Source organism: Salmo salar, chromosome ssa01 (genome assembly GCF_905237065.1).
Source record: "Salmo salar chromosome ssa01, Ssal_v3.1, whole genome shotgun sequence".
In the NCBI taxonomy this organism is placed as follows: Eukaryota; Metazoa; Chordata; class Actinopteri; order Salmoniformes; family Salmonidae; genus Salmo; species Salmo salar.
Window position 1 is genome coordinate 32,587,954 of NC_059442.1, and position 12,950 is coordinate 32,600,903.

The following is a 12,950-nucleotide window of genomic DNA, read 5'->3' on the forward strand; positions in this document are numbered from 1 at the left end:
TGTACTTTTACACATACTCAGAATGTTACTTGGTGATATGGTGCAGCTAGTGATAAACAACATTTAGAGACAGAAGACAATTTACATACATCCAAAAGTAATTTGAACAGTAAACACACAAACTGCGACCAAACACTGTGGCTGCCTCACCGGGAGCGGCACAAAACAGCTCTTTATGGCGTTCCCACATTAGATTCTGTTTTCCATAACCTAAAAGATGTTGATTGAAAGCATGTTGGAGCTATTATTTTCCATCATGCGACACCTTCTTGGGATCAAGAAATAGGACAGCATATATATTGATTGGGTGACATTTTTATTGCAGCAGTAGTTTTAGAGGGGCATCTTTTCTGAAATTCAACATCAAAGACAGAAGGAACATTTTTGTGCTTGCCAGTAAAGACATTTACAGTTAACGACAAGGCACGTTAACCCGTAGTCAAACGATTCATTTTAAAGCAGCAATCAGCAATTGAAACAATAACAAAGAGTGTCTCGCAGCTATTTCTGTAAAAAGCTGAGGGATGGGGCTGCAGAAATGTAACCGCTCAAATTCATAGACAAAGCTATGGATGCAAGGACTGACCTTCCATGATATCAAAATTATAGTTGTAACCATGTTGAGGCTGTATAGTGTTTGTTTACATTTACCTTGTTTACAAACATGAGTAAAACATACTTATATTTTGGGTTCTGATGGGGTACGACAGTTGAACTAAGCTCATGAGGCATTTATAAGTTATATTCTTCAAGAATCAATGGGTACATATCATTCATTTCTAAGTCTAAAAATGTATGCGGCAACTGCAATTTGCCCCTTTAAGTCAGAAATTTCCATTTTGGCTTCTCCACCATTTAGTGGAGTCATGACAACAACTTTAATATGGTACATAAGTCAGCCATAAATCTCAACCTTTTCTTGAATCAGACTAGTGAAACTGCCAAATGCAAAAATGAAAAGTACATGACATCTGTGGTTTTGACTCTGAATTCCAAAAATCCATAAGGATATTTTACACTGACTGGTGTATTAATCAATAACCTCTGAATGGGCATTAAGAGAATCATATGATTGGACATAAGATGGTTGACAGTTTAATTAAATATGTATTCTTATGCAAAATACGAAAATAAAAACCAAACCATATATTTCACCACATAAGTCTGTATTAGCTAAGTCTTTGAAATATACATTTGAAATACAGTAAAACCACAAATATGTTTGCTTTTGTCATCTGTTCCTTTACTCTTTCCAGACTCAAATTACCATATATTTCCCAATAGGTTGGTTGGTGGTACTATCATAAAGGCTTGTAGTCCAGCTTGGATTCAAGTTTCTTAGAATCTGCAACCTTGCGAACGGCCTTCATTAAATCTTCCTGGGTCACATACTCATGGTCAGCACGGATTGCAAACATACCTGGGAAACACACATAGCAGGGTTCATACAGACTGTGGCAAGTCAAACTCAAGGACTTTCAAGTACTTCTTGGAGCACTAATACAGTTGAAGTCGGAAGTTTACATACACTTGAGTTGGAGTCATTAAAACTCGTTTCTCAACCACTCCACAAATTTCTTGTTAACAAACTATAGTTTTGGCAAGTGGGTTAGGACATCTACTTTGTGCATGACACAAGTAATTTTTCCAACAGTTGTTTACGGACAGATTATTTAATTTATAATTCACTATCACAATTCCAGTGGGTCAGAAGTTTACATACACTAAGTTGACTGTGCCTTTAAACAGCTCTGAAAAATTCCAGAAAATGATGTCGTGGCGTTAGAAGCTTCCGATAGGCTAATTGACATCATTTGAGTCAATTGGAGGCGTACCTGTGGATGTATTTCAAGGCCTACCTTCCAACTCAGTGCCTCTTTGCTTGACATCATGGGAAAATCAAAAGAAATCAGCCAAGACATCAGAAAAAAAATTGTAGACCTCCACAAGTCTGGTTCATCCTTGGGAGCAATTTCCAAACGCCTGAAGGTACCATGTTCATCTGTACAAACAATAGTACGCAAGTATAAACACCATGGGACCACGTAGCCGTCATACCGCTCAGGAAGGAGACGTGTTCTGTCTCCTAAAGATGAACGTACTTTTGTGCGAAAAGTGCAAATCAATCCCAGAACAACAGCTAAGGACCTTGTGAAGATGCTGGAGGAAACAGGTACAAAAGTATCTATATCCACAGTAAAACGAGTCCTATATCCACATATCCTGAAAGACCGCTCAGCAAGGAAGAAGCCACTGCTCCAAACCCACCATAAAAAAGCCAGACTACGGTTTGCAACTGCACACGGGGACAAAGATCATACATTTGGAGAAATGTCCTCTGGTTTGATGAAACAAAAATAGAACTGTTTGGCCATAATGACCATCGTTATGTTTGGAGGAAAAAGGGGGAGGCTTGCAAGCCGAAGAACACCATCCCAACCGTGAAGTACGGGGGTGGCAGCATCATGTTGTGGGGGTGCTTTGCTGCAGGAGGGACTGGTGCACTTCACAAAATAGATGGCATCATGAGTAAAGAAAATGATGTGGATATATTGAAGCAACATCTCAAGACATCAGTCAGGAAGTTAAAGCTTGGTCGTAAATGGGTCTTCCAAATGGAGGACAACAAAGTCAAGGTATTAGAGTGGCCATTACAAAGTCCTGACCTCAATCCCATAGAAAATCTGTGGGCAGAACTGAAAAAGCGTGTGCGAGCAAGGAGGCCTAGAAACCTGACTTAGTTACACCAGCTCTGTCAGGAGGAACGGGCCAAAATTCACCCAACTTATTGTGGGAAGCTTGTTGAAGGCTACCTGAAGCGTTTGACCCAAGTTGAACAATTTAAAGGCAATGCTACCAAATACTAATTGAGTGTATGTAAACTTCTGACCCACTGGGAATGTGATGAAAGAAATAAAAGCTGAAATAAATCACTCTCCCTACTATTATTCTGACATTTCACATTCTTAAAATAAAATGGTGATCCTAACTGACCTAAGACAGGGAATTTTTACATGGATTAAATGTCAGGAATTGTGAAAAACTGAGTATAAATGTATTTGGCTAAGGTGTATATAAACGTCCGACTTCAACTGTATATATTTGTAATAGGTCATATTATGAAATTGTTTCTAGTCGCCAACAGATGGCGGTATATCGCTATTCATTACTACCTTAAGTTCTACTCAATAATGAAACACACGAGTGGTAAGTCAGGACTGACGATGTTGACTGATTTCCTCATATGAACTGTAACTCAGTAAAATCTTTGAAATTGTTGCATTTATATTTTTGTTCAGTGTACATAATATATTGTCTTTATATTTAAAATTGTCTTTATAATTCACAAAATGTTAGGTCCCGCAGGCTGTCCCAACACAGACATGAAAATGAATTCTGACAGTGTAAAAGACCCTTAGTTGACACTAAAAGTTTGTATTCTATACCCATTTGAAGAGAAAGAAGTTATGAATGTGTTTGATAAGATTAAAGACTCTCAGGACCCTATTTACATTTTAGGGGACCCCACATGGGTCCCGGACCACACATGGGTCATGGACGCCCTAGTTTGGGAACCACTGTACTACTAACACCTCAATCACACCTACAGAGTCATTGCACAATTGGTACGCAGCATCATCTGGATGTATGTGCAACAAAAGTTCAACCTTCACCTTCTGCTACCATTTCTGTAAAGCCGTTTACGCATATGTTCGATAAATCCAAGGTATGCACCACACAGAACGCACTGCAACTGCCTCTGCAACGCAATGCTGCAAGTCAAACGCAGCGTTCCATTGGAAATGAATGTACAGTACTTCTGGTGTACCAAAATGCAATGACGCTGTCGGTGTGATCAAGGCGTAACCTCTCTCCCTGCTTGCGTCAATGCTTCCTCTCTCTGTGCATCTCCTTTACCTCCTTCATTACAGCCTGACACCACTGTCTGTCTCACTACTCTCAATAAAGAAATATAATTTTGTTAGAACTTATAGTAGCCCATCTTTCGATTATAGCTACCTTAATTTCAGTCAACTGCTCATGCTACGGTCAGGCTCCGTTCAACGTTAGCTTCTAACTTCATCCTTCCAGCCAGGTAGTTATAGTTAGCTACCTGGCTAATAGCCAGAGCCCTTGAGCTACCTAGCTAGACATCTGACTGAAATATCAGCGACAATCTACCAGTTGTACACTCATTCGCTAAGAGTCAGGGGTTGGTTTGTTTGGGGGATGTCTGTTGAAGTCAAGGGTTGTTAAAATAATTCCCACTGTCAGTGACGTCTCTCTCCTACTTGCCACTGTAGGTCTGGGCTGAGGTAGTTTGTTTCACCTCTCGGCCTATGTCGTGGGCGGAGTTTCCCGCTGGACAGAGTGGTGAATGAATGCGCTGCTAACAAGGCAAATCCGGGGGAGCAGACGAACATAAGCATACATGAATAATTTAGGATTCCCCTCGTTCGCAGAGGTAGGGACGATTAAAACTCAGATCAAGAAGCCTTCAGAGCGGTGATCAACGCTGGGAACGCAATAAGTGGGTAAATGATAATTAACAAAAAGGTGAGTAAACACTATTTCCCAAATAAAGAAGGTGTAAACGGCATTCACCCTCCACTACATCCCTGGTTAGGTCTGGCAAAACCCATTCAGGAACATCAATATCCAGCAGGCAAGTTTGAATCTACATTTGCCTGGCTATCGATGTGACATTTGGCAGCGCCTAATCAGTACAGGTACATTTTTCTAATATTTTTCATATTAACATATTTGATAGTTCTCTGTTCTCATTTTAATTCAAGTACTTTTCAAGTAGCAACTTGAGAAAATGACCGATTTTCAAGGTATTCTAATACTTGAATTCCAGAGTGCCAAATTCAAGTACTTTAAGCACCTTGTGCAAACCCTAATATAGGAACAGACTGAGTGAATGGCTTGTTTTTAAGATGCAAAATATACAGTTATAGAGTGTATTGGATAGGTTATTAACCTGCTTCAGTGCACACGTTCCTTAAATCAGCTCCATTAAATCCATCAGACAACTTCACAATGGCCTCGTAATCTGCAAAGAAATTCAAGTTACAGCCCACAATGAAATTCACAACATGCAACTTCATTTCATCACAAAATAATGTCACATCCACAGCACATTTCCAGTCCCTAAACTCACCCATCTCTCCATGCTTAGTGATTGGTCCAGAGTGTATCTTCAGAATGTCCATCCGAGCCTGCTCATTGGGCAGCTCGATGTCTGTAAAGACAAAGCCAGAAGTTAAGAGTCCTGCTGTTCCTTGTCATTTACCAAGTCCTAGTTACTTTTCAGCCACTTGCCCTGGCCCTTTGGGGAAGTGACTAGGTGCTGAAATGGAACCAGGACCAAAGGTTTTTTGCAACATGATTATCTATGCTTCTCAAACGAGGATAGTTAAAAGTCTCGCGAGGAAACATACGGATCTTGCGGTCCAGTCTCCCTGGCCTTAGAAGGGCAGGGTCCAGCGTGTCCGGACGGTTGGTAGCCATGATCATCTTCACTCTGTGCAGGCTGTCAAAGCCATCCATTTGGTTCAGCAGCTAGACAGGACAGACAAAAAAGTTAGCATCTTCAGTCTTAATTGCCTGATAAAACCAACAGGTTCAGCCTTTAACACTTTGAGGCTCAATAATATGAGTAGTACCACATAGTTTCTAACCCAGAAGCCCAACACTTCCGGGAACGATTGCAAAGCAGAAGTCAATGAGAGAAGAGAAAAATTCTTCCTAGGTTCTAAAAAAATTCTCAATCTATAAAAGGCACAACCTATATTCGAGCAAATAACTTACAGGGTACCTCTCAACCCCAATTTCAGCCTTGGCACAACCCCTTAAAACAAAAACAAAAAAATGCATTCAAGTAAGAAGTTGTGGGTGGGGGGAATTGCTCAAAAATAGGAATTTTGGGGGTGGGTAAATGTAGTTGTAACTGATCCCAACACTTTCACATTAAAGCTTACTTACCAGAAATCTGCTGGCATGCTCTGATAAAAAAAGTATGTGCATTGTGAGCAATTATGGCTCCGGACAGTTCTCACACTGGTAAGGCACAGAGTTCCTGACATCTATTGCCACTTGCGGTGTTAAGTTGGAATCTCCCATCAGGTGCAAAAATAATCTTTGAACTGTGGACTCACATTTATTGCGGTATTGTGTTGGGAAGAAAAGTGCAATCACCACCTTAAAAATGAAGATTTGGGGCTCAATTCAATTGAAAGCGCATTGCAGTATTTACACAGTAGCTCTTTTTCCAATGGTGAAATGGTGAAACTCAGATCAGTCTTGGGTACTGTATTTAAAAAAAAAAAAAATTCCACTAGTGCCAGGGTGACCCCTCTCACAAGTATGCTTTCACTTTTCAAAATTAGAAGTGTGTGGGCATGGGATGAATATTGTAAATAAAGGATAAAAAATTATAATAATACAAGACACTATCTGCTCCATGTGGGATTAGAACTCACAACCACTGAACTACTGTATAAGCAAACTTTCTCAGCGGACTGCGCCACAAAAAAGTCCGCTGTTGGGAAACAAAAATACTGTACAACACGTTGACATGACTATTGGCATCTATTTCTTGTTACGATAGATATAGCTATGAATATAAACGGCTAATCCTCATAGCATCATGCCAAATATATTGGCACACTCCACTTACCTAGACCACTGCCAAATAAGGTGCGATGTCACCTGCTTTTATAGTGAGCCTTGAGGAGGTACCACCCAGCACATCCAGAATGGAGTTAATTTCATATCCATATCCAGGTACCTCTGAGATGACAGAGGTACCTTCTCAAGGTGCCTCTACACCACAATTTCAATGATAGAGTTGAACCACTAGGAGCAAAAAGACTAGATTTACTACTACTAAAATATTACCTTTGCAACAAACTGTGAAAATGAAAACCAGAAATCACTAGTTTCACTATAACATCTGGTCTTTGAAAAACATGTTTTTTTCATGAAAGTTACTCTATAAGTAGCTGAATATGTTTTTACTCCAACCTCGTGAAAGTGACAAACTGACACGTTTTCATTTTAGTCAAAAACAACTTTACATCAAAGGAGTGCCTTTGATTTGACGGCCTCCACATGCGCAGTTCAGCGCGAGACGACCGTTAGAGCCGATGATGTGTTTCTGCGCGTGAGCTTAGCTAGCCAACGTTGCCATGACATCGCCTACAAGCATGATCTGGGATTTCTATCAGGGAAGCAGTTTCTACATACACTACCGTTCAAAAGTTTGGGGTCTGTCACGTCCTGACCAGCAGAGGGAGTAGTTGTTTAGTATTTTGGTCAGGACGTGGGAGAGGGATGTTTGTTTTGTATGGTGGGGGTTTTGTGTGTGTTAGAGAGGGGTGTTTGATTTATGTGTTCCTGGGTTTTGGGTGTATGTTCTAGGTTAGTTGTTCTAGGTTGTATTTCTGCATGTTGTTTAGGTTTTCTATGTTTAGGTTTGGGTGCTGGACTCTCAATTGGAGGCAGGTGTTTCTCGTTGCCTCTGATTGAGAGTCCTATATATGGGTAATTGTTTGGTTTAGTGTTTGTGGGAGATTGTTTCTTGTTTTGCGTGTGTGAGCCTTACAAGACTGTTTTGTTGATCATTCGTTCTTCTTTTGTTATTTTGGTGTTTTCTTGGTTCAAATAAATATCAAGATGAGCATCCACATTCCTGCTGCATTTTGGTCCTCCATTCCAGACGACAACCGTGACAGAATCTCCCACCACAAACGGACCAAGCAGCAGAGTAAGGAGCAAAGGGATTTCGAGATGGACTGGCGGGAGAAATGCACCTGGGAGGAAATTCTGGACGGGGCTGGACCTTGGCACCAGGCTGGGGAATACCGTCGCCCAAAGGAGGAAATCGAGGCTGCCAAGGTGGAGAGGCGGAGGTACGAGGCCTTGTACGTGCTGAGGGACAAGCACGAGAGGCACCCCCAATAAAAAAAAATTGGGGGGGCACACGGGTAGTTTGGCTGGGCCAAGGGTGAGCCATAAGCCAGCTACCCGTGTTTATATGGAGGACCGTATGGAGTGGAGGGCGCCGTGTTTTGCTGAAGTGCGCACAATCTCGCCCATACGCACGCACAGTCCAGTGCGAGTTATTCCAGCCCCTCGCAGATGCCGTGCTAGAGTGGGCATCCAGCCTGGTAGGAGGATGCCTGCGCAGCGCGTCTGGTCACCGGTGCGCCTCCTAGGACCAGGCTACCATACGCCCGCTCTTCGCACGGCAACCAGCAGGCCCCTGCACAGCCCAGTTCGCCCTGTGCTAGCACCCCGCTCGTACAGGGCTACTAGTTCCATCCAGCCAGGACGGGTTGTGCAGGAGGTGAGATCAAGACCGCCTGTGCGCCTCCATGGCCCGGTGTTTCCAGTTCCTGTCTCTCGTGCTGACCCGGAAGTGCGAAACCCCAGTCTGGCACGTCCAGTACCAGCACCACGCACCAGGTTTCCAGTGCGTCAACCCAGTCCGACTCGCCTTGTTCCCGCACTAGCCCTGAGGTGCGGGTTCCCAGGCTGATACCTCCAGTACCAGCACCACGCATCAGGCTTCCAGTGCGTCAACCCAGTCCGACTCGGCCTGTTCCCGCAGTAGCCCTGAGGTGCGTGTTCCCAGGCTGATACCTCCAGTACCAGCACCACGCATCAGGCTTCCAGTGCGTCAGCCCAGTCCGACTCGGCCTGTTCCCGCTCCCCGCACTAGCCCTGAGGTGCGTGTCCCCAGGCTGATACCTCCAGTACCAGAACCACGCATCAGGCTTCCAGTGCGTGTGTGAGCCTTACAAGACTGTTTTGTTGATCATTCGTTCTTCTTTTGTTATTTTGGTGTTTTCTTGGTTCAAATAAATATCAAGATGAGCATCCACATTCCTGCTGCATTTTGGTCCTCCATTCCCGACGACAACCGTGACAGGGTCACTTAGAAATGTCCTTGTTTTTGAAAGAAAAGCACATTTTTTGTCCATTAAAATAACATCAAATTGATCAGAAATACAGTGTAGACAATGTTGTTGTAAAGGACCATTGTAGCTGGAGACGGCTGATTTTTAATGGAATATCTACATGGGCGTACAGAGGCCCATTATCAGCAACCATCACTCCTGTGTTCCAATGGCACGTTGTGTTAGCTAATCCAAGTACATCATTTTAAAAGGCTAATTGATCATTAGAAAACCCTTTTGCAATTATGTTAGCACAGCTGAAAACCGTTGTTCTGATTAAAGAAGCAATAAAACTGGCCTCCTTTAGACTAGTTGAGTATCTGGAGCATCAGCATTTGTGGGTTCGATTACAGGCTCAAAATGGCTCGAAACAAAGAACTTTCTTCTGAAACTCGTCAGTCTATTCTTGTTCTGAGAAATGAAGGCTATTGCATGCGAGAAATTGCCAAGAAACTGAAGATCTCGTACAACACTGTGTACTACTCACTTCACAGTACACCGCAAACTGGCTCTAACCAGAATATAAAGAGGAGTGGGAGGCCCCGGTGCACAATTGAGCAAGAGGACAAGTACATTAGTGTCTAGTTTGAGAACCAGACGCCTCACAAGTCCTCAACTGGCAGCTTCATTAAATAGTACCCCCAAAACACCAGTCTCAACGTCAACAGTGAAGAGGCGACTCCTGGATACTGGCCTTCTAGGGCCTCTGTAAATATTCCATATTCCATTTTTATCAGCCGTTTCCAGCTACAATTGTCTTTTCAGCAACATTAACAATGTCTACACTGTATTTCTGATCAATTTGATGTTCTTTTAAATGGACAAAAAATGAGCTTTTCTTTAAAAAACAAGGATATTTCTAAGTGACGCCAAACTTTTGAATGGTAGTGTATCTTCATACTAAACCATCTTTGGTAGTACTTTGTGTGCAGTTAAGCTTATGGTTGTTCTCTGTTGAGAGACTCACCTCCATCAGTGTCCTCTGGATTTCTCTGTCTGCAGACGTCCCCTCAGAGAAACGACGACCACCTGTTAAACAAAGACTCGTGTGTGTGTGTGTGTGTGTCTGGAACTCTATAGAAATCAACAAACTGATTGAACAATAGTCTGTAGCTCTAGTTCATGTACCGATGGCATCGATCTCATCCATGAAGATGATGCAGGGCTGGGTGTCCATGGAATAGTTGAACATCTCTCGAATCAGCCTAGCGCTCTCACCAATGTACTTGTCCACTATGGAGCTGGACACCACCTTTAGAAAATTGCAATCAAGCTGGCTAGCAACTGCTCTGGCCAAAAGTGTCTTTCCAGTTCCTGAAAACCATGAAAAGAAAATACAGTAAATTATAAAGCACATAATACTGGCTTCTGGAAAGCAGGCCTCAGGCTAACATGTAGTGTTATCAGAAAACCAGGCCAGTTGATCTCCTCACCTGGGGGTCCGTAGAGCCTTTAGGGGGATGATGCCCACCCTCAGGAAGAGCTCAGGGTTGGTCAGAGGCAGCTCAATCACCTGAAACAACATTTTCAAATCAAATTTTATTTGTCACAAACATGTTTAGCATATGTTATTGTGGGTGTAGCGAAATGCATCAACATCCATCCCTCTCACAATTGGACCATAAATATCTTCCGCACTCTCAATTTTATTTGCTCAACTCCTGTATCCTCCCTCCTCTCTGGCCTCCATTTAAAATGAGGAGAGGTGGCAAGTAGAGGGAATGTGGACAAAAATACACTTGTATGAAGTGAGACTCCTCCAATTGTGCGTCATCAGGCAAATTAAGTTTACAGGGTGGAATCCCCCAAGAAATGTATAAAGTGATTAAAAAAAACATTTAGCTAGTTGTGCATTACATTTGACAGATAAAAGGATAAGTAGCATATCCTTTTTAAATGTTTGCATGCTTTTTTCCTTCGAGAAAACAATAGCCGATTAAAAAGGCAGTGTATCAGATTTCAAAACTCTTCCGCGAAGGACTTGTGCTTCCTCGCCAAAAGGAGTCTATCGAGGAGGTGAGGAGCATTTTCCTACTAACGAATTGACACTCTCCTCGACCACTCGGTTTCCGGGTCACGGAGGAGAGATGGCGGACTTTTCCCAAATGAGAAAAAGCCTCTAGAAAAAGCTAACTCTGTCCTGTATGGATAAAGTGTGTGTCTATGCCTCACTGACCTCTCTGATCTGCTCAGCCAAGCTTCCGATCTCAGAGTAGGAGACGCTGCCAGGGTCTTCATGAGACGTGTTGTACACAAGGGGGTCCACCTCTCTGGGAAGGTACCTGCATGGGGGAACAGTAACACCGATATGTCATCACAGTGTGCCTTTGTTCTTACTGATTATATAGGTCATGGAGATGTCTTATAAGCAGAATAAATATAATTTGTTTTACTAAAAATGCTTTCAATAGGGAGACTGTTGCAGAAAGTCAGATGCAGGCTAACACAATACAATGGTGTTTTGCTTGGTAAACATATGAAATAGTAAGAGGCATTATAGACCTGGGAGAGTACACCAACTCACCTCATGATAGTCAGAGTGGTCATATCCAATGCAACTCTAGTACCAGGTTTGAGCATAGCCTTGTCCAGCTGGGTGACAAAATATAAGGCACCTCAAGCATAATCAATATGAAATGGGAAGTGAAATACAAGTTGCAATGTTACTTGTAAATATTTTGTTGTGGCTATGGGTTTTGACCTACCTGCTGTCTGCATCCAACCACATATCGTGGGCCATTGGTTGCTTTGACAATGACTGAATTCCACGAAAGGATAGAAGAAAACCCCACGTTACACACAATATAGTCAATGCAAGCTAGTAGGAACATTTCAACTTTTTCATCCATGTAGGCCTAGCTGTAGATTCAACAAAACAACATCATATACAGCAAAGATTTTCATTATAATTTAGGACTTACATTTCTCCTCTGTTAGCTGCTTCAGGACCTCACCAACAATCTAGAGAGGAGTCAAGAGAGGCCGTTGTAAATTAAAAAACAGTATATCAAGGCTTCTGATGACTTGGGATTAAATTTGCAGTCACATGTCCAACACTTTGTAGAGCTTTCAGATCATTTTCTGATTTTTCATACGGTTTTGTCTGTTCTCTCAGTTGTTCACGCACTGTAAAGACAAACAAAAACAAATACAATGATTGACACTGACTACATGTGTATCATCACACAGGCTGTCAGCATCATCATCTGGTCGACCAAGTCAGCGACCCAGCTAACACTAGCTAGTTAGCTAGCTAACTAATGTTATAAAACTAGCTTGCTCGTTCGGGTGCGTCCTAAACATTGTGCATAAATAAAAGGTACATGAACAGTTACACGCTAGATAGTTTAGCATAAATAACCTGGTGTTGAACTAATTTTCAAGGCTACTATAGCTATGTTAGTCTAGCTAGCTAGGTAACTGAAGAGGGTTACATTATGATGACAAAGCTACATGGATAATTGTTGTAGCTGTAAAAGCCTGGCTATTGACAGAAACGATACATACATTCTTTCAAGCGTCCATCAATTTCTTTGTGCTCAAGCAATTTCTTTCTGTAATCTTCTGGGATCCGCCACGATGCCTTGAAAAAAACAGGTCTGCCACGCTGAATTGTGGGATTGAAAGTTGTGACATCAGAGGAAATGTTTTTGCCATGTTTACAGTATGTTTTTATTTATTTATTATTTCACCTTTATTTAACCAGGTAGGCTAGTTCTCATTTGCAACTGCGACCTGGCCAAGATAAAGCATAGCAATTCGACACATACAACAACACAGAGTTACACATGGAATAAACAAAACATACAGTCAATAATACAGTAGAACAAAAGAAAACAAAAAGTATATATGCAGCGAGTGCAAATGAGGTAGGTTAAGGCAATAAATAGGCCATGGTGGCGAAGTAATTACAATATAGCAATTAAACACTGGAATGGTAGATGTGCAGAAGATGAATGTGCAAGTAGAGATACTGGGGTGCAA

General features: G+C 42.1%; 1 pseudogene; it reads right to left on the reverse strand.

Moving 5' to 3' along the window:
- Nucleotides 1-297: 297 nt before the first annotated feature.
- On the reverse strand, nt 298-12,602 carry LOC106600889 (26S proteasome regulatory subunit 10B-like; annotated as a pseudogene).
- Nucleotides 12,603-12,950: the final 348 nt, after the last annotated feature.